General features: G+C 44.9%; 1 long non-coding RNA gene across 2 annotated transcripts; it reads left to right on the top strand.

Annotated features, from left to right (window-relative positions):
- Positions 1-651: 651 nt before the first annotated feature.
- LOC136793647 (uncharacterized) lies at positions 652-4,839 on the top strand. Of its 2 annotated transcripts, XR_010839273.1 has the most exons (3): positions 652-857; positions 3,727-3,883; positions 4,223-4,839. It is a non-coding gene; the product is annotated as an uncharacterized lncRNA (long non-coding RNA). The 2 variants fall into 2 exon arrangements; XR_010839272.1 differs by lacking the exon at positions 652-857 and having other exon boundaries at positions 2,499-3,883.
- Positions 4,840-25,488: the final 20,649 nt, after the last annotated feature.

The raw sequence follows: 25,488 nt of genomic DNA, 5'->3' as shown, positions 1-25,488 counted from the left end.
CTGTCAGGCGAGCCGCGTGATCAAGGGCGGGCCGGGCCCTTTTATTGCAGTTGAACTCGGGGCCGGCATGGCTGGGCCTCGGCTGCTCCGCGGGGCCGGGCCGCGCCCACCGCGTTAGGAAACCCGAGGGCGAGCGGCTGCGTGTGCGGCCCGGGCGGCCCAGGGGGACGTTTCCCCCCCCGCCCCCGCCGTTAGCGATGGGAGACAGAGCTGGGGCGGGGGTGAGGCCCGCGCACAATGTGGCTGCGTCAGAGCGCTGTTGGTTTGCAGTTTCTTCCCCACCCGCGGGCTTCACGATCTGAAAAGTACAGGATCCTAAGTCTACGGGGTCCTGGGAGTCGCCGCGCCCAGCCCACCGCGCCTGACCGCCCCCTTCTCCAGCTCTGGTATGACGCTCAGATTATCCAGCGCAGCAAAATAGCTTTCCGTGTCTCTTTAAAAATCTAAAATGAAAACTTAAGGAACAAAAGAGAGAGCGAGAGGGCCCTGGGGAGCGTCCTGGCCTCGCTGGGGCCCAGCCTTCCCGAGGCTTTGCGCGTCTAAAGGGCCTGCGCCTTCTGGGAACAGCAGCGACTGGCTGCTCTTCACCGACTCCTCGTGTGTCACTCGGTTTGCGGAGACCGAGGGCCCAGACCCCCGTTTCCCGTCCAGCTTACATAAGCCCAGAGACGTCCCTCCCCCCTCCGCCTGCCCGTGAGCCCAGAGAGCCAGCGTGTAAGGAGGAGAGGAGCCTGCGAACAATTTCTGGAGGTCCCATCTGAGAGCCGATCACCTGCGTAAGCCACAGCAGTAGGGTTTACAAGAGTTGGGTTTACAAGGGGCTGACACCTGATATCCAAGGCACGGATCACCTACAGGTAAGAGTCTCCTGTAGGAAAATCCCTTTTAGAAATTTCCCTTTGAAAAATCGCCCAGGAGGGCATAGGACAAGCCCTCGTTATGACAGTTAGACCCTTGCCTTGCACGTCTAACGTTACCACGACAAGGCTTAAGAGGACGGTTCCTCCAGCGTGCGGCTGTATATGGTGGACGGGTGCTCACTCTCCTTTCCATCCTTCTTCTACAGATCCTTCCTGAACTGCAGGAGTTGAAAAGCTACAAATGACCTTTCTCAGACTTTGGCAGCCTGGGTCTGCGAGATGCAGTCCTGTGGGATGTGGAAGGGAAGAAGGCCATGGCTCTGCCCCGTGCTTGTTAAGTCCAGGGGTGGAGATGTTTGGCTGCTCCCGGCAATGCAGTGTCTGGCCACATCTAGAGGCAGGGGGAAAAGCAACCCTTTTCTGGAGCGGAACCCAGCAAGCCTGGGAGCCGGCAGCCGTGGCAGAAGCTCCTTGATTCCAGGCTGGTTTTGGAATCACAGTTTTCCTGGTACAGTAGCTCCAAGTCTGCAGTATGGTTTGCAAGTCGGTCCCAAAAGCTCTATCTAGAGTCTGTTTATCAGCTCCATTGCAATTCTGTCATATTCCCTAATAAGTTGTTTCCTGCATAAACTAACTAGTGTGGGCCCTGTTCTCTGCAAATTAACTCTGAGACACCCCGACTGTGGACCGTAGTGTAGAAGATGAACACTAGGGCTCTTCCCAGGGTGCCTTTTCTTGCCGTCTCTCACTTGTAGTGTGGGAATAACGTGGGCCTTTGCCACACATTTATTAATGCCTTTAAGATCAAATCAGCAACAAACTCATGCTATGATTTATTTTTCACATGGAATATGTACCTAATTTCAGTTTAAAAACAACACCAGAGGGCTTCCCTGGTGGCGCAGTGGTTAAGAATCCTCCTGCCAACGCAGGGGACACGGGTTCGAGCCCTGGGCTGGGAAGATCCCACATGCCGCGGAGCAACTAAGCCCGTGCGCCACAACTACTGAGCCCGCGCGCCTAGAGCCTGTGCTCCACAGCAAGAGAAGCCGCCGCCGCAGTGAGAAGCCCACGCACCGCAACGAAGAGTGGCCCCCGCTCGCCGCAACCAGAGAAAGCCTGCGCGCAGCAACGAGGACCCAACGCAGCCAAAAATAAATAAATAAATTTTTAAAAATAAAAATGAATAAACATAAAAACAACGCCAGAAAGATCAACCATGGCCGAAAAAGAATGGGAGAGAGAGAGAACAAGGTGTAGGGGTCTGGGACAGAAGGCAGGCTCCTCTGCATAAACTTTGTTTTGTAGATTTGACTTTGAAACCATATAAATGTTTCACATAATTATTTAAAAATTACACCAAAATGAGAAAAGAATAGAAAACCCTAAAACGTCAAAAGCAAAATCAGACAGATGTACCTAATTTTGTATCATCTTGGTGGCTTTAACCGTGCAGATAGAAATAATTTAAGATCACTTGAAACGCTGTGATTTGACTGTATCCATCCCTAGAGGGATAGACTGTAAAGGAGAGAGAAAAGAACCGCACAAAGGCTTAATCTGTTTTCAGTATTCATATTTCTAGTAACAGTATTGCTGCAGTCATTCTGAAACTGTGAGCTAAAGCAAGTTATTATGTTTACATCTTTGGGAATCGAGATTTCCACCCTAAAAGGAAAGAGATACAAATATAAAATGAAAGAAGTTAAGTAAGACCATGGCTTTCTAAATTTGTTGGAAATATCAGTGTGAGCTCGTAATGTATTTCCTCTTAAACAATGTATTTCTTGACCCTGACCGTGGAGAAAGCACAGAAGCACTGAGTGAACCAGGGGCAGTGAGCACCGCTGCCGTCCATGGTGGGGGGTGGGGGTCTCTCCTTGAAGAAATGTCTAACTTAAGGTCTGGGGCAAGACATGTACAAGGTAAACACGGTGCATCTTTTTACACCAGAGAGCGAGGAAGCTGTCAGGGGCTCCTGGTCCTGCTGGGATCGTGTCCCTGCCCAGGAGCCTCCCACCACGGTGGATTGGGAGAGGCTGTCATCCACTCTGGTTCTAGGAGTAGCTGGATTTAACTTAGCTTAACTTGAATTCATGACTCGGGAAGGCTTGTTTTCTCTCGCCAGCCCCCCACCCCTTTCAGATAGTTCCTTCAAGTTCTCACCGTCCCGTCTTGTTTGTTTTTAATCTCAAAATCTGTCACTTACATCTTCTGCCCTCTCTTTCCCTCTCCCCCACTGCCCTTCAAGCTTTGCACTTTCCAGCGGAGCCCAGCAGATCCTGTTGACTCTGATGGGTGGAGAGATAAGAGGACTTATGGTTACACTCTAATAAAAACATGCACTTTATTGTACACTGGAGGGAGGAATTCGTGGAAGACAGAAGAGTATTAGTGCAGGCCATTTCATTATCACTGACTGTGTGGTTCGAGCCATGCTAAGAAGTGGGGTGGGAGCCAGGCAGCAGAGACTTCACAACGCAGCACATTGAGGGGAGTGGTGGAGTGTGCTGGACCCGGGCTGAGGGAAGGCTGAGGAGGGAGAGCCTGGTAGCTCTGGGGTGCTGGGAAAGACATCAGCAAAGGGGGAGCAAGTCTGCCAGGAGAGATGAGAATGTGTCAAGATCCACGGGCTGAAAGAGTCCTGGGTGTCCCCACAATGGGTGGGTCCCTGCACCTGGGAGCTCAGGGGATCAGTGGCCAGCACTCTCTTGGTTACTGAGGATACAAACACAATCTGTACCTGCTTAACAGAAAAGGAATTTCTTCACTACTTGGGAAGCTCAGGCTGTGGCGGGCTTCAGGTTTAGCTGGATCCAGGAGTTTCGATGATGTCGTGTCTCTCTTTTCCCTCTCCACCCGGCAGCTCTGCTTCCCTCTACGTGTGTGAGCCTCACTCTGCCTCAGTACAAGGGGTCCTCCCTTTTGTGCCTGAGGATGATAGGCTTGACCCTTCAGTGTCATATTATCCTGGGATGGCAACACTAATGAAACAGTGTTCTCCTCTTGCTCCAGCAGAGAAGGTAAGCATGGAACCCTGACTGGCTGGACTTCCACCATGTGGCTGGGGGCCTGAGGGCCCTGAGATTGGGGGAGGCCCCCCCTGGAAGAGATGCTGGGCCCACGAGCAAGGCGTGTACATTGCGGTGGCGCCGGGGAGGAATGTTGGAGCCAGGCGCTCATAGGACCAATTACCGAGTTTGGATTTCCTTCTGAAGGCAATGGGAACCAAAGGAGCGTTCTAGGGAAAGATGTGAGGACCGACTTTTATTTTGAGAGAAGCTGGGAAGTGACAGCCAGCTGGGGAGGTTGCATTCACCCATTTTTCCTCTTGCTGAATCTGGTTACGTTTTCACTTTTAGGTTTACCAGTTGGGAACAGGAAGACATGCAATTTAAACACTGCTCCATCTTGTAAGAAAAAAAGGTAAAACCCAGCCACACCCAGTCTGCACAGGAGTAGAAGAAGAACAGGATGAGGAGGAATCAAGCTTCAGTGTCCTGTCGCTGACCAGAGGATGAGCTTGGATTAGTCCCTTCGTCTCAGCGGGACTCAGTTTCCCCTCTGTGAAATAATGGGTTGGAGTGAAAGTTTCGTGAGGTTCCCTTAACACGACAAGGTCTAGGTTCTGTTTTCAGAAACTGATATCCGGGTCGGGGAACTCAAGCTTCGTGTCACACTTGGACACGTTGTGGCGTTTTAGAAAGACCGGGGCCAGGGTGGGTACTTCCAGAACCTGGGGACTGTGATTTTCTTTCATCTGTCTAAGTAATGTGCAGGGGAGCCTTGGTGACCACACATGCCCTGACCCCTCATAAAGCCCCTGTCCTGTTGTGGCCTGGTCATAAACTTTCCTGAAAAGGTCATGTGAATTTATCATTCCCCAATACTTTATAATTAGAAAGTATGGTCTCTCTGCCACATGACACTTTTGAGCTTTAGCAGATCTTAAAATTAAAACTGTATACATGTTTTAAAATGTTCTTCAGAAACCTTTAATTGCACAAGTTGAAAATTCGACTGAAAAAGTCCTGAACACTTATCTAAATAAACATACAGATTTGACCTCAAATGTTTCAAAGAATAAATTTGGAATTCAACGTGCGTGTGCTAAAAACTCTGGTTATATCTTTAGTATAAAAGCTCATCAAAGAAGTCTGCTGGGGGAAACACTTGAGGGTGTATGGCAAATTTCTCTTTTATAGAGGTCACCAGAGCAGGGTGGGGAAGTGGGCGCAGAGCTCTCCCAAGTGACCGGGACACAGAGCGATTGGCTGTCCTTGTTTAAAGAAGAAAATGTGAGTGCGAGTGTGTGTGTGTGTGTGTGTGTGTGTGTGTGTGTGTGTGTTTACGTAGGGATAAGGGGTGAGGTGTAACTTCTCCAGGCTACACATTTTTTAGAAGGTTTTTAATTATTTTGCTTGACTCCATTTTCCTACTTCATTTCTTCATCTCCTACTTTAGGGAAGAGGCATAAATAACAGCCCAGGTGTCCCTCAGTTTCCCCTCCTCACGGGTGAAAGTGCTGGGGAGGATGCTGGTCTCCCTCGAGCTGGAAGCCGGTGCGGGGCGTGAGGCCTGCTGGCTCCAGGCTTCTCCCTCTTCCCGCCCCGCTGACTCCAACTCCGAGAAGACGCTATCTGAACTCTGAATACGAAGGGAAACTAGCTTTATTTTAGTTTTTTGACGGATACCTTTTTCCCCCCAGAGGAAAAGTTAATGAACACTAGCATCAAAGGATGAAAGTGTCACCTGTATTTCCCTGGGTCACACAGGAAATATTTTGTAGGTATGTGGTACATCTTTTGGGTGGGACTCCTATACCCTGGATTCATTCTGAAACCCGTGGCCTGCTAACTCACGGCTGAGCAGCCGGGATCACAATCACTCATATTTGGGCTGCACAGAGCTTTGCAATTTAAGAGGAAGGAAGTGTTTTTACTCATCTTCCGTTTTTAAAGTCGTGTAAAAACTCTGAAATATTGTTAGTTTTTAAATTCCGCGAGTGAAATTTTGGTATATAATCAATAACAATGCCCATGATGGGAACCTTCAAACAATGAGATGTTTTCTTTATGCTCAAAGTGAAGGAAAATGGTCAACTCAATGAAGAGGAGGGTGAAGGAGGAGGAGAGAAGGTGAGGAAGGAGTTGATTCCACCAAGTAACGAACCCAAGAAACAGAAAACAGCCTTGTGCTTGCTTCCGGGGTGGGTGGAGAAGTGGCCCAGCTTTCCCTCGCCACCACACCACCCTCTTGACTCCCTTGTTGTATGTCTTGAGACACTGAGATCCCCAGCCAACAAGCAAGTATATTCCAGGTGCAAAGGCAGGAAAGCGGATCTAAGTATGGGATGGAGAACTGGGTCCCTATCTCCTTTTTTGAAGGTATGACATACCTGCAATAAACTGCACCCATTTTAAGTTTAAAAAGTTTAAAATGCACAGTTTTGACAACTGTGCAAAACATTTCCATCACTCCAAAAAGTTCCCGTGTGCCTTTTGCAGTCAGTCACCTCCCCCTCCCCAGCCACTGGCACCCACAGATCTAATTTATGTTCCTGTTTTGCCTTTTCCAGAAAGTCATAAAAACGAAGTTGTACAGGACATAGCCCTTTGTGTCTGGCTCTTTACACTTAGAATAATGCTTTTTAGATTCATCCACACTGTTGCATGCATCTATAGTTTGTTTCTTTCTATTGCTGAGTATTCCGTTGTCTGGAGACACTACAGTTTGTTTGTCCATCTATCAGTTGATGGACATTGGGGTTGTTTCCAGCTTTCAGTGACTATGAATAAAGCTGCATTCAAGTCATTGTTTAGACACATGCTTTCGTCTCTCTCAGGTAAATACCTAGGAGTGGGGTTGTTGGGTCCTGTGTAAGTGTATATGCCTAACTTAAGAAGAAACTGCCCGGCTGTTTGACAATGGCCGGACCATTTTGCATTCCCACCAACAATGTATAAAAGACCAACTGCAGATGGCTATAATAATAAAAAGCAAAACAAACAAACAAACAAAAAACAGAAAACTAGCAAGTATTGGTAAGGATGTGGAGAAATTTGGTGATTTCTTAATAAGTTAATTATAGAATGATCACGTGACCCAGCAATGCCACCCTTGGGTATATACTCCAAAGAACTGAAACCAGGCGTTCAAACAAAACTTGTACACAAATGTTCATAACGGAGTTATTCACAATTGCCAAAATATGGAAACAACACAAATGTCCATCGATGGATGAATGGATAAACAAAACATGGTCTAGCCATACAGTGGAATATTATTTAGTCTTAAGGAAGAATGAAGTACTTGTTTGATATCACTTATATGTGGAATCTAAAAAATACAACAAACTGGTGAATATGACAAAAAAGAAGCAGACTACAGGAATATAGGCGTGGGAGAGTGGGAGGTGCAAACTACTGGGTGTAAGAGAGGCTCAAGGATGCATTGTACAACTCGAGGAATGTAGCTACTATTTGGTAATAACTGCAAACAGTCACCTTTCAAAATTGTATGAAAAAAAATTTTTTTAAATAAGGAATGAAATACTGATGTGTGCTACAATATGGATGGACCTTGACAACATTATGCAAAACAAAAGAAGCCAGAAGAAGGGGCCACATGTTGTATGGCTCCATTTATATGAAATATCCAGAAGACACAAACCCATAGAGACAGAAATCAGATTAGTAGTTGCCAAGGGCTAGGAGGAGGGGGTGTATTAATCAAGTGTTCTATTTTCTGTATTTTATGATGCTTTGACATCTTGGGGCCTTGTGGACCCAGAGCGGGATTGCCCCCCACCCCCAGAGTCAGTGGATTCTTGGAGACAGCAAACAGTTTGCCTGGGGACATCCCTTTGATAGGCAAACCCGCCAATGCTGAGTGCAAACCCTACTCATTTTATCAGAGTCTGGAACATAGTCCCTGCCCTAACTCACCCCAGGAACAGTTGCCAACAGCTAGTGACCACCTCTACAGCCCCGGCTGCTCAAGGGGTTTCACTGTCTAACCAGAAGTTGGCTCGGCTTGCTTACCCTGCCCTGCCTTGCCTGTCCCACACAAACCACAATAAAGGCTCCTGTCCACATTTCCCCCTCTCTTCTGCCTCTTAACCACCCCTGGTACTTCCCCGTGTGGCCCTGCCTCCTGTTCCTATGGATCTGTGGGTATAAAAACGTCATCCTTCGTGACAGTCATCTCTGTTTCTGTGTATCTTCCCATACCTAATTAAAACAAAGCCCAGGTGCATTTTGAAACAGGGGAGACTAGGAATGGCTTAACGTGTATACAGTTGCCATTTGGGATGATAAAAATATCATGGAATTAGGTTGTGGTAAAGGCTGCACAATATTGTCGATATGCTAATTTTCTCTAATGGTAAATTTTATTCCGTATTTCTGTATTTTGCATTTCTACATAGACAATCATGTATACGAATAAAAAGTTTTCATTCTTTCTTTTCTATTATGTGCCTTTTATTGCTTTTTCTAGCCTTATTGCACTGGGTAGGACCTCCATACAATGCTGAAAAGAAAAAAAAAAATTGCTGAGAGCAGAACTCCTTGCCTTTTTCCCAGTCGGAGGAAAGCATTCAGATTCTTGCCATCCAGTATGATGTTAGATGTAAGTTCTTCATAGATTCTCTTCATCAAGTTGAGGAAATGTCCTTCTATTTTTAGTTGAGAGTTTTTACAATGAATAGGTATTGAATTTTGCGAAATCCTCTTTCTACATCATTGAGTTGATCATATTGTTTTCTCTTTTTTAGTCTGTTGATATGGCAAATTACATTCACTGATTTTTAGATGTTGAACCAACTTTGTAACTCTGGGGTGAATCCTACTTAAACATGATATATCATCCTTTGTATGTATTGCTGGATTTAATTTGCTAATATTTTGTTAAGAGTTTTTAATGTCTAATGTGTTTTTTTTTTTTCTTTGTAACATCTTTCCTCGGTTTGGGTATCAAGATAAAATTGGCCTCATAAAATAAGTTGGCAAGTGTTCCCTCCACTTGTGTTTTCTAGAAGACATTGCATAGAATTGATATTATTTCTTTCTTAAATGTTTGATAATATAAGCCTACGAAGCCATCTGTGTCTGTACTTTTCTGTGTAGAATCCAAAGAAATTCAATTTGCTGTAAGTTCAATTTCTCTAACAGAGGGAGGGTTATTCAGGTTGTCTGTTTCTTGGGAGAATTTTGACAGCCTGTGTCTTTAAAGGAATTGTTCCATTTCATCTACCTTGTAAACTTTATTGCTGTGAAGTTGTTAATAACATTCTCCAACTTTAACTTCTGCAGTGTCTGCTTTATTCTTTTTTTTTTTTTTTTTTTTTTTTTTTGTGGTACGCGGGCCTCTCACTGTTGTGGCCTCTCCCGTTGCGGAGCACAGGCTCCGGACGCACAGGCTCAGCGGCCATGGCTCACGGGCCCAGCTTCTCCGCGGCATGTGGGATCTTCCCGGACCGGGGCACGAACCCATATCCCCTGCATCGGCAGGCGGATTCTCAACCACTGCGCCACCAGGGAAGCCCTATTCTTTTTTTAAACTAATTTATTTATCTATTTTTGGCTGCATTGGGTCTTCGTTGCTGTGCACGGGCTTTCTCCAGTTGCAGCGAACAGGGGCTACTCTTCACTGTGGTGCATGGGCTTCTCATTGCGCAGCACGGGCCCTAGGCGCTCAGGCTTCAGTAGTTGTGGCTCACGGGCTTAGCTGCTCCGCAGTATGTGGGATCTTCCCAGACCAGGGCTCAAACCCGTGTCCCCTGCATTGGCAGGCAGATTGTTAACCACTGCGCCACCAGGGAAGTCCCTGCTTTATTCTTAATATACATACTTTATGTATTCTCTCTTTTTTTTCTTATTCAGTCTGTATAAGTGGTAATCATTTTAATGCTTTCATTGATTTTTTTCTATTGTTTTTCTGTTTCTATGTTGTTTACTTCTGGTCTTATCTTTGTATTCTTCCTTCTACTTGCTGTGGGTTTAATTTGCTTCTTTTTGTAGTTTATTAAATTGGAAGCTTAGGTAGTTGATTTGGGAACTTTCCTCTTTTCTAATATAAGAAGTTAATAATATAAATTTCCCTTGAAGCACTGATGTACTTGCATCCTACAAATTTTGATAGATTGTATTTTCCCCTTTTTAACTCCAATTTTTTTCTAATTTGTCTTGTACATCTTCTTTGACTGGATTACTTGTTGTTTAATAACCCAATATTGGGAGGTTCCAGATATTGTTCTGTTGTTGATTTCTGGGTTAGTTACATTGCACTTAAAAAATATACTTTGTACTACTTCAGTCTTTTAAATTTTGTTGTGACTGGTTTTATGGCTCAGAATATGTTCTATCTTGGTGAATATTCAGTATACACTTGAAAATAACATTGGGTGTAGTGTTCTAAAGCATGTCAATTAGGTCAAATTGGTTGATCTTTTAAAATCCTCTACAGCCTTATTAATTTTTTGTATATTTTTTTGGTCTCAACTACTGAGAGAGGTGTGTTGATATCTCCTGCTATCATTGTGGATTTGTCCATCTCTCATTTTAGTTGTCTCAGCTTTTGCTTTATGCATGTTGAGGCTCCCGTTAGTGGGGAAAAACACAAGTAAGATTGTTATGCCTTCTTGATGAATTGGCTAATGTATCACTTTATGAGGTCCCTCTTTTTCTTTCTAATATTGCTTATTCTAAATTTTAGTCTCTCTGATATTAATATAGCCACTTCAACTTTCTTTTGACTAGTGTTTGCATGATATATATTTTTTCTATCTCTTTACTTTTAATCTTTCTATGTCAATATACTTAAAGGTTTTTGTTTAAGTATATGGTTGAGTCTTGCTTTCTTTCTAATTTTACAATCTCTGTCTTTTAAATGGAGAATTTACATTTAAAATAACCATTTACATAGCTGAATTAAATCTATGTCTTGCCTGTTGTTTTCGATTTATTCTGTCTGTACTTTGTTCCCATTTTTGTCTTCTTTCCGATTAATTAAATGATTTTGTGTATTCAGTTCTACCTTAAATTGGCTTATTTCTTCTTCTCCCACCCCCTTCTCTCTGTTGTTGTCCTAGGCTTTACAATGTGCATCTTTAACTTATCACAATCTACCTTCAAATACTATTTTTCACTTCACGTACTACTACATGAAACTTACAATAGTATATTTTCATTTTTTCCTCTTATTCATTGTACTTTTGTTATCATACCTTTTGATTCCACATCTGTTTTAAGTCCTACCATATCATTACTGTTTTTCTTTTAGGCAGTTTGAAAGAGATTCAATATAATTTTACATTTACTCATTTTTACCTGTTCTGGCATTCTTCATTCATTTGTGTAGACTCAGATATGCATCTGGCATCATTGTATCATACTTTTTCTGCCTGAAGAACTTCTTTAATATTTTTTGTAGTGAAAGCAGATGAGGGATGAATTAACTCAGTTGTTATTGGTCTTAAAAAGTCTCTGTTTTGCTTTCTCTTTTGAAAGACATTTCCATTGTTTATAGAATTCTGGTTGGACAGCAACTTTTGCCTTCAGTCTTTCAAAAAATGTCTGTTTTTGTTTGGCGTACAAGATCTCTGACAAGGAGTCTTCTGCAATCTTACCTTTGTTCCTCTATATACAATGTATATTTTTTTCTCCAGTTTCTTTCAAGATCTTATCTTTATCTTTGGTTTTTAAATATTTGACTATGATGTATCTTGATGTGTCATTATTTTTATTCTGCTTGAGATACTTTGAGTTTCTTTGATTTTTAGTTTGTTGTTTTTCTTTAATTTTGTCCATTATCAACTGCTGACATACAAATCTTTTTCCTGCCCAATTCTCTTGCTCCCTCCCTTCTCATTTTGGGACTAAAATTACATATGTTATTTGCTTCATATTTCCCCACAGTTCATGGATGCTCAGTTCTGTTTTTTGAGGTTTTTTTTTTTTTCCTGCTTTTTCTTTTTTTTCTTTGTGTCTCATCTTGGACGATTTCTATTGACCTAACTTCAAGTTCAGTGACAGTTTTTTTAATCTACTGTGTCCACATTTCTGTTAAGCTTGTTGAAGGAATTCTCCATCTCTGATATGGTAAGTTAAAAAATTTTTTTTCTTGCATTTCCATTTGACTCCTTTTTATGGTTTTATTTCTCTGCTGAAATTTCTCATGTGTTCTGAAACATTGTTTACCTTCTCCTCTATCTTATTTATTATATTAAATAAGTTACTTATTATATTAACTACAGTTATTTTAAATCCATGTCTGATAGTTCCAACATCTAGATCATCTCTGGGTCTGGTTTTTATGATTATTTATCTCTTGACAATGAGTCATCTCTTATAGTCTTTCTGTGTATCTCAAAAAAAAATTTTTTTTTTTTAAATTTGGGACACTGTATGTGAAAGAACAGCAAAGACTGAGCCAAATAGTATTTATGCCTGGAAATGGGCATGCATCTTCTGACAGACTGTTGTTGTGGGATTTGAGTCATTCTGTTCTGTAGTTGAGTTGGGTGTGGAGTTTTTGTTGCTAGGGTCCCCGTTAGTGACTATGGACTTTGAATTTCTTCCTTGGAGGGGTGCTTCTTCCCTGTCTTTACTTTGGGCCTGGAGTGCTGTAGGCTTTTCCTCCATGTTCCTGCTTCACCCTCAGCTCTGTTTTCCCTGTACATCTACACTATAAAGAGGAGATTTCCCCACATTCTTGACCCTCTGCCAGGGGTCGTCTGTGATGCACACACTGTGGCAGGGTCCAGAGAATTTTCTCAGTTCTCTTGCTCTAGTCTCAGCCTTGGCTGTGCATCTAGGTCTCAGGAATGAGGCTTTCTCAACATTCCTGCCCTTCCCTCATGACAGCCAAACTCTGCTTTCTTAGTGTGTGGGAGGGTCTTAGGTGGGAGAGGGTTTCCTGATCCTCCTGCACTGAGAAGCAGACTTCTACCTGACACACAGCATCCTGCTTGAGCTGAGTTCAGCTCCTCCTACAAGGGAGAGGTAGAGCATCTACCTCTTTCTTCTCTCAGAGGTAGAGCATCTTTTCTGGGCCCTGGGGGCTGGCCCTCCCGCAGCTTGGCTTTGGCTCCATAATAAAGAAGGAAGCAGGCAGGGTCTCATGCCTGTGCACCACTAAGACAGACCCTCTGAGGTCTCCTTCCTTGCCCTCCATCTTTCTTGAAAGTACTTGGTAAAGGCCCATGGAAGAACATTGAGTGCAGACTCCCCTTGTGTCTAGAATTGCCAGGGATGCTGAGCTGTCATATGAGCCCATTGTATTAGTTGATTAGGGCTGCTGTAACAAAATACCACACACTTGGTGGTTTAAAACAGCAGAAATGTATTCTCTCACAGTTCTGGAGGACAGAAGTCCTCCTTAGAGAGGCCCTAGGGGAGATTTTGTTTCTTCGCCTCTTCCAGCTTCTGCACTTGCTGGCATCCTTGGCTTGTGGCTGCCTCACATCACTTCTGCCTCTGTGTCTGTCTTCTCTGTGTATCTCTTATAGGAAAACCTGTCATTAGATTTAGGACTCACTTGAATAAACTGGGATGATTTCATCTTGAGATCCTTAACTTACATCTGCAGAAACCCCTTTTCTGAGTAAGGTAACAGGTTCCCGGGATTGGGACTTGGACATAGCTTTTGAGGATCACCATTCAATCTAATACACCCATATTCATCATTTGAGAAATCATTAACTTTCAGCTGTTTCTTTTTGCCTTGGTTGCATGGTAACTAACCCTTTTTATGCTCCACCAAACATGGGGTAATTCATGTGGTCCCCCTCTCCTCAGAGGGTTTGTCACACTTGGAATCTAGTTCCTCTGTGGCCTTGTGACTTTAGTTCTTTAGGGACTAAAGGAACTTTATGATCTTGTAGAGTTTCCAGCTCCTTCTCGTGGTCAGAAGAGGAGCAATGGTCCCCGGCAGCTTTTTACAACCTACGGAGAAGCAGAACTCCCCTCAAAGCCTTTTCCAGTGATGTCTCTCATTGCTGCTATTCCCCCGCTGGTCACTGTTCTAGACATATAAAGACATGCAGCATGGTGGCCTCGCCAGTTCATGGCTGTTTGTGGTCAGGAGAAGTGTCTAGCTTGTCCTCTGCATCACTTATTACCAGAGCTTATACTCAACTTGCATCTCCTGAAACTCTTTGTCAGAATAATTTTGTTAGTCTTCCAAGGCTTAGGGGGAACTAATTTGTAAATTCTCGAAGATAGGACTCCTGGAGTATTCCAAGTGAAAATTCTTCCCCGTGTGGAATCTAACATCGTCCTATTTGTGCACCCTTCGTCCTATCCAGGACCCATACGGACGAGTCGTTTCTCTCTCTGCCTGTGTGGTAGGTGAGACAGGCACGTCCAGAGAGGTCCCCAGTGCTGACCTTGACCTCCCCTTCCACCCACAGCATCACAGGGGGTGCGAATCACACATCCCAGTGTGTCTATTATAGCACTCCCTTTCACTGACAACAGTGTCACTTTTTGGACAGTAAATTAAACAGGCACCTTTCTCCTAGGGGATCAGGTGACCCAGCTCAGCCAAAACTTCTCGGTGTGCCATGCATCTTGCCCCCTGCACTGCTCCTGTGTTCTCCAAACCCCCAACCGCTTGCTTGGTCCCATCCTCACCCTGAGCAATGACTGCTCAGTGCTGACCCTCACCCTCCTTGGCCATGACACTTTTCTTGGAAGCAGCCTTGGGGAAGGGTCTTACTTGGTCCACCCTGTCTCAAGTTACCTTCCTGGGGGCTGACTCAAGTGGCCCGGCTTCTCCTGGACCTGAGCGTGGGCTAGCTCAGCACTGCCACAATGAAGCCAGAGCCCAGAGAAGCAGAACTTTCACATGTAGAGTCTGCATTGAATGGGACAGCTGGCCCACACATTTGAGGATTTATCCGGAAATCCATACTTGTTAGATGTCGAGGGTGGCTCTGAGTTGGGGCTCTGTACAGACCCAGGAGCCATGGCGCATCTTTACTTCTTTCCAGATGAACAGAGAGGGGTGCTTAGTGCTGGTCACATAACAACTCACGCTTATCCTTTGGCTCCTTCCTTCTCTCCGTTCCGGCATTCCTTATCTTTTTGGATCATAAAAATGTTTCATACGATGTACATTTTACTTCGACTCTTTTGTTCAGTGGAGTTGTGTTCCCCCCTCCTCTTCTCTGTAGGGAAGGGAGCCCCAGAGCCCTGAACTTTTGGAAGGACATCCTACCATATTAGAGCACGCACACACACAACCTTTGATCCTTTCTCTGACACATGGCACATTAATCATACTTTACAGACTTGCATTGTCTGGGGCTTACATCATGAAGCATGGTCCTGTGAAGAGACTGGATCTGAAGAACACATGAAACAGAAAATGCGTATTGTCAAACTGATTTAAACTTAGAGGAATCAGCAGGAAATTGTTGGCATCGTGAATCATGTGCGAAAGATCTTTGCATCACAGGCAAAGTGCCTCATTCCAGTATCTGAGGGTCTGAACCTGAAGACTCCTTCCAGTAAGGACTTTCCATTGGAAAGCAATAATGAAAAATGAAACGATGCTTTCACAATTCTTTTATTTTTTAAGTTTATTTTTTAGAGCAGTTTTAGGTTCACAGCAAAATTGAGAGGAAGAGAATTACCATACACCTTCTGCCTACCACACGCACAGCCTCCCCCATTATCCACATTCCCCACCAGAGTGGTACACGTGCTACAACTGATGGACCTACAGGGGCACATCATAATTACCCAAAGGTCCATACTTTACATAGTGTTCGCTTTCGGTGCTGTGCATTCCACGGGTTTGGACAAGAGTATAACGACATGTATCCATTGGTATAGTATCATACAGAGTATTTTCACTGCCCTAAAGATCCTCTGTGTTCCTCCTACTCACCCCTCCCCACCCCCAGCAGCCACTGATCCTATCATTGTCTCCATAGTTTTGCTTTTTTTCCAGAATAACATAAGTTGGAATCATACAGTATGTAGTCTTCTCAGATTAGCTTCTTCTGTTTAGTAATACACACTTAAGTTTCCTCCGTGTCATCTCATTGCGTGAAAGCTCATTTCTTTTTAGCACTGAATAATATTTCACTGTCTGGATGCACCACAGTTTATTTGTCCACTCACCTACTGGGGGACTTTTGGGCAATTATGAATAAAGCTGCTATAAACATCTGTGCGCAGGTTTTTGTGTGAACATGTTTTCAGCCCCTTTGAGTAAATGCCAAGGAGTGTGTTTGCTGGATCCTATGGTTGGAGTATGCTTAGTTTTTTAAGAAACTGTCAAACTGTCTTCAAAAGCGGCTGTACCGTTTTGCATTCCCACCAGCAATGAATGAGAGTTCCCGCTGCTCCACATCCTCAGCCACATTTGGTGTTGTCAGAGTTCCAGAGTTTGGCCATAGGTGGGTAGTGGTATCTCACTGTTGTTGAAATTTGCACTTCCCAGATGACCTATGTAGGGAGCATCTCTACTTATTTGTCACCAGTACTTGTTTAGTGAGGTGTCTGTTGAGATCTTGGTCCATTTTTTAATCAGGTTGACTGTTTTCTTAGTGTTGAATTTTAAGAGTTCTTTGGACATTTTGGATAACAGTCCTTTATCAGATGTTTCTTGTGCAAATATTTTCTCCAGGTCTTCTGTGGTTTGTCTTCTCATTCTTTTAACGTTGTCTTTTGCAGGGCAGAAGGTTTTAATTTCAATTAAGTCCAGCATGTCAATTCTTTCTTTCATGGATGGTGCTTTTGGTGTTGTACCTAACAAGTCATCACCAGACCCAAAGTCATCTAGGTTTTATCCTATTTTATCTCCTAGGAGTTTCACAGTTTTACATTTTACATAGGTCTATGATCTACTTCGAGTTAATTTTTGTGAAGGGTATAAGCCCTGTGCCGAGGTCCAGTTTTTTTTGCATGTGGACGTTCAATTGTTCTAGCACCGTTTACTGAAAGGACTATCTTTGCTCCATCGTACTGGTATTGCCTTTACCCCTTTATCAAAGATCAGTTGACTCTATTTAAGGAGACTCTCTGTGCTCCCCCTTCTATTCTATTGATCTATCTGTCTATTCTTTTACCAGTAAGACACTGTCTTGATTCCTATAGCCTTATAGTAAGTCTTGAAATTGAGTAATGTCAGCCCTCCAACTTTGTCCTTCTTCAGTATTGTGCTGGCTATTCTGGGTGTTTTGTCTCTGCATATAAACTTTAAAAATCAGTTGTTAATAACCACCAAATAACTTGCTGAGATTTTCATTAGGATTGCTTTGAATCCATAGATCAACTTGGGAAGAATTGACATCATCACCATATTGAGTCTTCCTATTTATGAACATGGACTATCTCTCCATTTATTTAGTTCTCAGATTTCTGTTATCAAAGTTTTCTTCATATAGTTCTTGTACATATTTTGTTAGATTTATACCTAAGTATTTAATATTTGGGGGGTGCTAATGTAAATGGTATTGTGTTTTCAATCTAAAATTCCACTTGTTCAATGCTGGGTGTATAGGAAAGTGATTGACTTCCTTGTATCCTACATCCTCGTTATAATTAATCGATGACTGGTTCCAAGAGGGTCTTTTTTTTTTTTTTTTTTAGATTCTTTTGGATTTTCTACATTGACATTCAAGTCATTTGCAAACCAAGACAGATTTCTCTCTTGCCTCCCATACTGTATACTTTTTATTTCCTTTTCTTGTCTTATTGCATTAGATAGGACTTCTGCTTTCATGATTCCAAAATATTTAAAGTCACCATGAAAGAGGAAAATGAGCATTCAGGCCTCAATTTGTAGTCAGACTCCACCACTTATGACAGATGTACACAGAGTTGTGATCTTGGGCAAGTAACTTAACATTTTGTAGCCTCAATTTCCTTTTCTGTAAATTGGGATGATAATGGTATATACTCCAATAAGCTGTTGTAACGATTAAGAAAAATAATGCAAAAGAGCGAAGCATGATGTAGATGTTAGATATTATTCCATTTTCATTCTCACATGCACTACCTTGAGATTTCCAGGCTGTTCCATTAATGACCTTGTTCCCTCTCCACAAATGATCCCAGGTGGGCCCCATGACTAACATGGAACTTCACCCCCCATGATTCCACTCCCAGAAGGAATGTCACCCCATCCTCTGGCTTAGAGCACGGCTCCTACGGAAGCAGCATAATGCCCCCCTAACACGTCCACGTTGTAATCCCCAGAACCAGTGGATACTTGACCTTCGGTGGCAAAAGGGACTTTGAGATGTGATTAAGTCAAGGGTCCCGTGATGGGGAAATTAACCTGGATTATTTTGGTGGGTCCAGCATACTCACAGAGCTCCTTGTGACAGGCAGGCAGGATGGTCTGAGTCAGAGAGACGGAAATGGAAGAACAGAAGCCGAGACTGGGTGATGCAATGTGGCCGTGAGCCAAGGCACGCAGGCAGCCTCTAGACGCTGGAAAACACAAAGACATGGATTCTCCCCTGGAGTCTCCAGAAGGAAGAGCACCCTGCTGACACCTTGATTTTAGCCGCATGAGACCCGTTTCAGACTTCCTGCCTCTAGAACTATAAGGTAATAAAACTTTGCTATTTAAAGCCTGTACACCCGTGGTAACGGGTCCCAGCAGCCGTGGGAAACTACTACAGCTCCCTTCTGGATTAATCACCTGTACGATAAGAGTCCAAAGTGCTGGGGCTGAATGGCTTGGTGTTTGCGGCCTCATTAATGTTGTTTGCTTTTCTGGTTGAAGTCTGGCCTGGGGACCCCCTGTCCCACCAGGCAATTGGAGTTGCTTAATTGCTATATTTGCTTCATTTTCCTTCTAAGAGTCACCCTAGCCAGGCCCCCATGGGAGGCCTACGACCTAATATGACAATGGTTTTGATGGACTGTCGTAAAGCCTCATTAAGATAAAGAATTATTCTTTCACTATCAAAATCTACTCCAAAAAGATCTGGTTGGGCTTGTCCCTGATGCTCTGGATTTATATCAGCAGTAGTTCTACAGGGCAGGAGGGGTGCAGAGAAACTTCATTCCACATCCTTCCTATGCTGTTTACATATTTGCCCTAGAGCCATTTCTTCAATATACCAACCTCCAGGCACATTAAAGAAATAATGTAGGAAATAGTTACTAGGACATTGTAGGACCTGGGGTAAAGGAAGCTGTGACATCCCTTGCCACAGAGAAATCTAACTGGTTTATTGTTCATTTAAAAATTACTCTGTCTTGCTCTAGCTTTGACATTCAGAGCTGCTGTCCGCTGTGTAAAATGGAGGAATATGACGAAATAAACCTTGCTAACTTTAGGAGGAGTTGACAGTTCATTTAGAATAATAACCGAGGGGAACTGGGTATGAAAACCTGTCTCACTTGGGGTACTGGTGCAAGAGAGACGGGTCTTGCCAAAACCTGACATGATCGGTGGCTGCTGGCCAGTGATTTTCAAGCTGCATGGGCTTTTAGGAGGCTCAGGTGCACTCTTGTCACCGTGCAGCACCGTATGACCTCCCGGCAGGCGGTCAGCCCTCTTTAACCTGCAAAGTCAGATGGGGGCCAAGCGATGCAGAGTCTGAGACAAGAGCGCTGAGTCGGACAACCTCAGGCCCAGTGTTGGAGCTGCTTCCAGGCTCCGGATGATGTTCGAGGTCTTTTCAGTCCCTGTCAAGTCAGGATTGGCCCCTTCCAAGGGCACTGCACGCAAAGGGAAGTCTCTCGGAAGGAAGGTAATTCACATTTGTTGACTGAGTCCTGAGTGCCAGGCATCGCGTGAGCCTGGGAAAATGCCTCGGGCAGAAACTGGGATGCAGTCCGTGTCCAATCAGTGTAGGCTACTGTTGTTATTAAGATCATTACGATTTGCTACGGATACTCAAATGTGAGGTAGCCTTGCCTCCGAAACGAGGTGGACGCTCCCTAAAGAGGGAAAGCGTCTTACACAGGTACCTCGCGTGCTCCACAACCCCGACAAAATGCACCAAATGCTCGCCCTCCATAGATGCTCACTAAACTGTCCTTGGCTTGAAATGATGTCCGATGTACATTCTTTTTTACAGTCTAACGATATGGAACCAAAAGTGTTTTTGTAGAATTAAATGACAGAGGTTCTGCCAACATCCACTGGCTATTAGTGAACATGTGTGTGTTTCACAGGCTTTGTTACCAAGGAGCTAGTTTATCCTCCCCTGAACCTAAAGTGAAATCACAGCTCTGGCCTAAATGAGATCATTTTTTTTCTACTTTGGGCAAATAAAGATGTTCAAAAAAATGTTCTCTTCAAAGTCTGCTTTGAAGAGCCAGTGAGAGAGTTTGATAGCAGAGCAGGAGGGAATCAGAAGTAAATTGTGACTTCCTGCTTTCCTTTTTAAAGCTCTGATGAGCCTTCTGGTTTTGTGGGAGTCTTGGTTATTAATACGACACCTTGTAGACAGAAACACTGGATCCCTGGAGATGAAAGAGTGTCAGAGGCCAGGGTGGGCACGCTGCCGCGTTCCCTCTCACGCTATCCCTTCCCCAAGTCACCACTCGGCATCATAACATTTAAGAGCAGATGGGCTGGTCTAGATCCTTTCATTGAAAGGTCTCGGGAGATCCAGCTATTTTCCCAAGCTCACAAAGCCAATAAGAGATGGAATCAGTTTGAACCGAGGGCTCCCAACTACCAAGCTTCTCCCCCAAGTTTGAATGAAAAAAATATATATGTCTGGATCAATCTCTGGAGCTTTTGAATAAGAAAACTTTGGACCCGAGACTTACAAATCACCCTGTCCCTTGTCCCCTCAGTAGAGCATCTGTCCTCTGCTTCTCTCCCTGGGTCACCATTTCTCCTTGGAGGGTATGTCACGTGGTTAGAACAGTTCCCATGCCTTGAACCTGGTGGCCTCACCGTGGCATCAGGACAGGGTGCCTGGAGCTTGTGGGAAACACCAAGCCTCCCCGCTGGTCTGACCTGAGTGAGCAAGATGTGTTTGCTGCGAACTGGGGAAAGTTGGGACATGGGTACCCTTTGGTGGTGGCTCTTGCATGAAATTCTAGTTAATATGAATAGAACCACATCACAGCACGAATTGTACTCAGTATAATTAATCGCAAATTAGCCGTATTAATTCCCAGCCACTGTAACTCAATTCAGTTCATCATTTAATCCTAGATCAGCTACATATAGACTGGAAATCAGTCCATTATCTCCAGTATAAACCAGTAAAATGTGTTTACTGGATACCATTATGTGTAGAATACAAAACTAACTAAGACCCAGATTTTAAATATAGCCTTTTTACATGGAAGATCAAGAGACGGGGTAGAGAGGAGAAAGTGTGTAAAATGCCAAGTCAAGTATGAACTCTAGAGCAATACAACTAGAAGAAATGGAAACAATCTAGGGAACAACCAGAACCTAAAAAAATAACTTGTGTCTTCAGCGTGAGGAGATGTTTTTATCTTTGCAACAAGACAAGATGATTTGAAAAAGGAACAGAGAATGAAAGTGAGCCCTTAAACCCTTTTTAAAAACGTATTGTACAACACGGGGAATGTAGCCAGTGTCTTGTAGTAACTGTAAATGGAACGTAAGCTGTAGGAATTGCATAAAAATAAAATTATTTTTTAGATTTTAAAAAATAAAGTAATGGAAAATAAAAATTTAAAAATACTGCAAAAAAATAAATGGATGAATGATTAAATTAAAAAACTAGTAACAACACGTGATTACTGAAATGAACATTTCAACAGAATATTTGGAAGATAAAAGTCAAGAAGATCTCAAAGAAAAATAGAGCAAAATATGACAAAGAAACAAGCAGATGAGAGCCCAGATTCTTCCAGGTTGTCCTGGATTAGTTCCACCTGAGTGAGGGCACCACCAGCCTCAGCCTGACTTGCCGACCTCAGCCCCCTTCTTGGGAGCACTTCTCCGGTGGATAACTGCTCAACACCACAGTTACCAGGTAAACCCCAAACAGACGAAGTCATCTTTTTTCATGGTGGTTGGCTCACTTGGCCAGTGATTTTTACCTGAAGTCTGAGTCTTTTTCCTCACACCCCAAGGACGATCCACCGTTTACACACATAATCTCATTCAGCCCACCCCATGCTTCCGTCTCTAACTGTGTCTCACTTCATCTCATCAGACTCCCAGCTGACCCTGGTGCCGAGAGCGTGCGGGATCTCTCTGGTTCGCCTCCTTGGAAGAGAAACCTACATCTAGCTGGGGACGATGGCGGTCCAGATGACGGCTGGCAGGAGCTGGAGAGCCGGGCCAGGAGGAGGCACTCCGATTCTGGCGCTGCATCAGCAGACCTGCGTCATCAGAGATGAGCGTGTGGCGTCCGGGGCTCTGCCTGAGCTCGTGTGCGGTGCCCGTGCCAGCTGGGCAGCACCAGACACAGAGCGAGCACCCAACCGTCGCTCGCTCTACCTTCACGAGGTTTCACCACTGCGAAGCGCCCCCGGCAAGCGCGGCTGATTCCGTCTCCCCCAGGGGAAGGAAGGATGCTGACTTGGCCTGCAGCTCGCTCAGGACTCTCGCCAAGGATGTGCTGTAACCTCCAAGAGACTGCGAACTCCGAGAACAGGAGGGAGGCAAGAACCAAGGCCAGCCCCCGGGGGCTTGTCCTTCCCACGGAGCTTCAGCTCGCTGTCTTTGCTTCCTTCCACTCTCACTGCGCCCTTCAAGGCAGGGCTGATATCCTCTGTGTTTGCAGGTGAGGAAAGGGAAGCCACAGTTTAGCTGCGTTGGTTACCCGAGGGCCACGCAGAGAGCAAGAGGCAGGGCCAGTGTTTGAACCAGGCATCTTCCCAGAGAGGTTAGTAAGTGCTCAGTAAGTGGAGTGGAGAAGACTTCCTGCTCTGGTTGGGCATAGGGTGCTGGGGGTGGAGGTGCAGACCCCCTCATATGAGCCCTATCCCTCCAGCTCAGGGAAGCCCAGAGAACACAGAAGCCTCTGGAAGCACAGTTTAGAGTGCCCGGGATATAGGCAGGAGGAAGGGTGAGCGTCCTCGGAAGTGGTCCCCATACATCAGGAAGGACACCAATGGAGGGCAGCAAGGCTGAGCTGTGTTGCTACGGACCCCGAGGGCAGAATGGTAAGAGAGGGTCTAACTATTCAAAGAACATGCTGAGAAATGGCTATGGGGAGACAGAGAAGGAGGCCACACACCCTGACCTCAGCAAGGCTCAGACTGAGTGGAGATAAAGACAGAGCGTCACACAGGACCCCTGACGTGGCACAGGAGTGACATGGGGGCGGATGCCGGGAGCCCCTCGTGTCCCGGAGCGCTGGGGGAGACACCTCCAGAGGTGGGCACGCACTGATTCTCCGGGGACGGGCAGGATGGGGGTGTGAGGAGGGCACGCGGGAAAGTCCTCTGGGAGTGGGGCAGGTAGTGGTTTCTCATTTGGGACCAGACGCATGATGGAAGGGGCAGGAGAGTTCTCCGGGGGCTAAAGGGTAGAATGATCTCTTTAGGAAGGCAGGTTGGTGTTGGGAGAGCTGAAGGGGAGAAGCCAGGGTGTGGGAAGGGCTCAGACTGAGGAGGGATGGAGGGCTGGGTCAAGGCTCTGAGCTCGATTGCTTAAAGATCTCGAGAAGGAATTGCTTCTGGTGACGGTGGATGGAGGATTTAGACTAGGAAAACTGGAAACGGGTATTGGCCATGAAGGTACAAGGATAGCCTGGGGGAGAGGGAGGTTGTGTGAGCCTAAATGAGACCAGGATGCAGGGGCAGAGGAAAGAAAGAGAAGAATGAGTGGGAGAGGAAAGAGAGGAAGGCTTGGTCCAAACCCTGGTTATTATCAACTTTCCAGCACAAACTGCCTGGCTGCTGTGAGCCACAGATTTCTCATCTTTAAAATGTGGATCTCCTCCTCCTCCTTTGCCCTCCTTCTCATCCTCCTCCTCCTCAGCCCTCCTCCCCATCATCATTTTGTCCTGCGGAAGTGTGTGTGTCAAGGGCTTTACGAGAAGCTGTAGGTAAAGGGCCCAGCACAACAGCTGGCACACGGCACTGAATGAAACGGCAGAGATGGCCACTGGGGTCCGTATCCAGGAGGCCACGGTGTGACCAGTGACTCACCGGCTGTGAGGTTGAAAGAAGGGGTCACAGGGATGCATATGTGCCATGTTTACAGGAACCAAGGATGGGACCAAGGACAAACCTAGGGGCGGTTCGTACTCACCCAGGTAAGTACCGGGAGGCGTGACCTCCTGCCGCCTCCTGAAGGGGGTGGGGGGAGTGTCGGCTGAGCGCCAGCGTCAGCTCTCTCCCACCCACTTCATCTCGCAAATGTCCAGCTCTCCCCATCTGCTCTGACATCTCTCTGAAGGAAAGAACTTGGAGAGCTGGTCCAGATGCCACACACCCACGGCCGCCCCTCCAGAGAGCTGTCTCCTTTTGGAGCTTTCTTACTCAGGCTTTCAAACACGAGCAAACACGTTACAAGCAAGAACCCTCTGCCTGGGGCTGTTTCCTCGGAGCCCCTGGCCTCCGGAAAGGTGGTTCCTGGTACAAGAAGGAGGAACAGAGAAACTGCAAGCACTCTCAGGTCTGTGGCGCTTTCTACCTGTACTCAGACAGGCGTGGCTGAGATCAAGACACAAGAAAGTCATCAGAAAGGGCGATGCTGTCTAAGACGCCAACGAGCTGAAATGGGAAGTGAAAAAAATACCTTCGCTGGCTTCTTTGGCCGTATGGAATCACCACTTGCATTGTTTCCATTAAAAACCTTACAAAAACTGTATTCAGCAAGACCATTTACATATTTAGGTTTAACCTGGGATTAACTTAATCTGAGCTGTTGCATGTCCATCTGTTTCCTTTTCTGTTTGATCCTTAGACATTCTAATGTAATCAACATTGTTTTGGAGTTAATTTTGAAGTTGAGGATGGAGGGGAGGAAAAAGTATATTTAAAAATGAACGTGGGCCAGGATAACGCTGATTCAATCCTGACGAAAGGAGGATGAGTGAACGCAAGGCCCGGGTCTGCACTGGAGGCTGCAGAGCTGAAATGGACACGTCCATTGCCGGGACTTTGACCTCCTGCCATCAGCTTGTCTACGTTTCCTCTGTGTCTGTGCGTCACTCTCTTGGTGTCTCATGTTTTCCTTCTACCCCATATTCAGAAATATTTGAGAAGAGTCAACAGATGTGGTTCTATCTCTATGGCTCTTTGTTATTCAAATTAGGGAGGAAAGCAAAATTTGGGGGAAATGGTTTTAATTAGCAAATGAAATCACAAACGTCTTCCACTAGGGCGGACCAGTATATCTGAAATTGATTTGCAAATAGGAGTTCTGTTAATCCTTTCAATGTTTCCTAAGATATGGTTGTGGAAAATGTTATTCTGCTTTTACACAGAGAAGCTGGGCTCTGTGAGAAGCAAGTGGCCGTATATTAAAGAGAACCCTTTGAGAGGCAGACGCTTTAAACTCCTTGTAAACATCACTTGAAATGAAAACCAGAACTAGGCTGCTTCTTCATGAATCACTCGCACCCAGATGTGGCAGAGTTAAGTTGAGAACTTTCTTGTTCTGATTTCCAGATGACTTAAAAAAAAAACACACACACACACAACGTTTTTATCATTGGGGTGTATCATATCAGCCTTAGGAGATGGTGAAAACTTCC

This window comes from Kogia breviceps, chromosome 2 (genome assembly GCF_026419965.1).
Source record: "Kogia breviceps isolate mKogBre1 chromosome 2, mKogBre1 haplotype 1, whole genome shotgun sequence".
Classification (NCBI taxonomy): domain Eukaryota; kingdom Metazoa; phylum Chordata; class Mammalia; order Artiodactyla; family Physeteridae; genus Kogia; species Kogia breviceps.
Note: the sequence above shows the minus strand (reverse complement) of the source record. Positions and strands in the feature narration are given on the sequence as shown.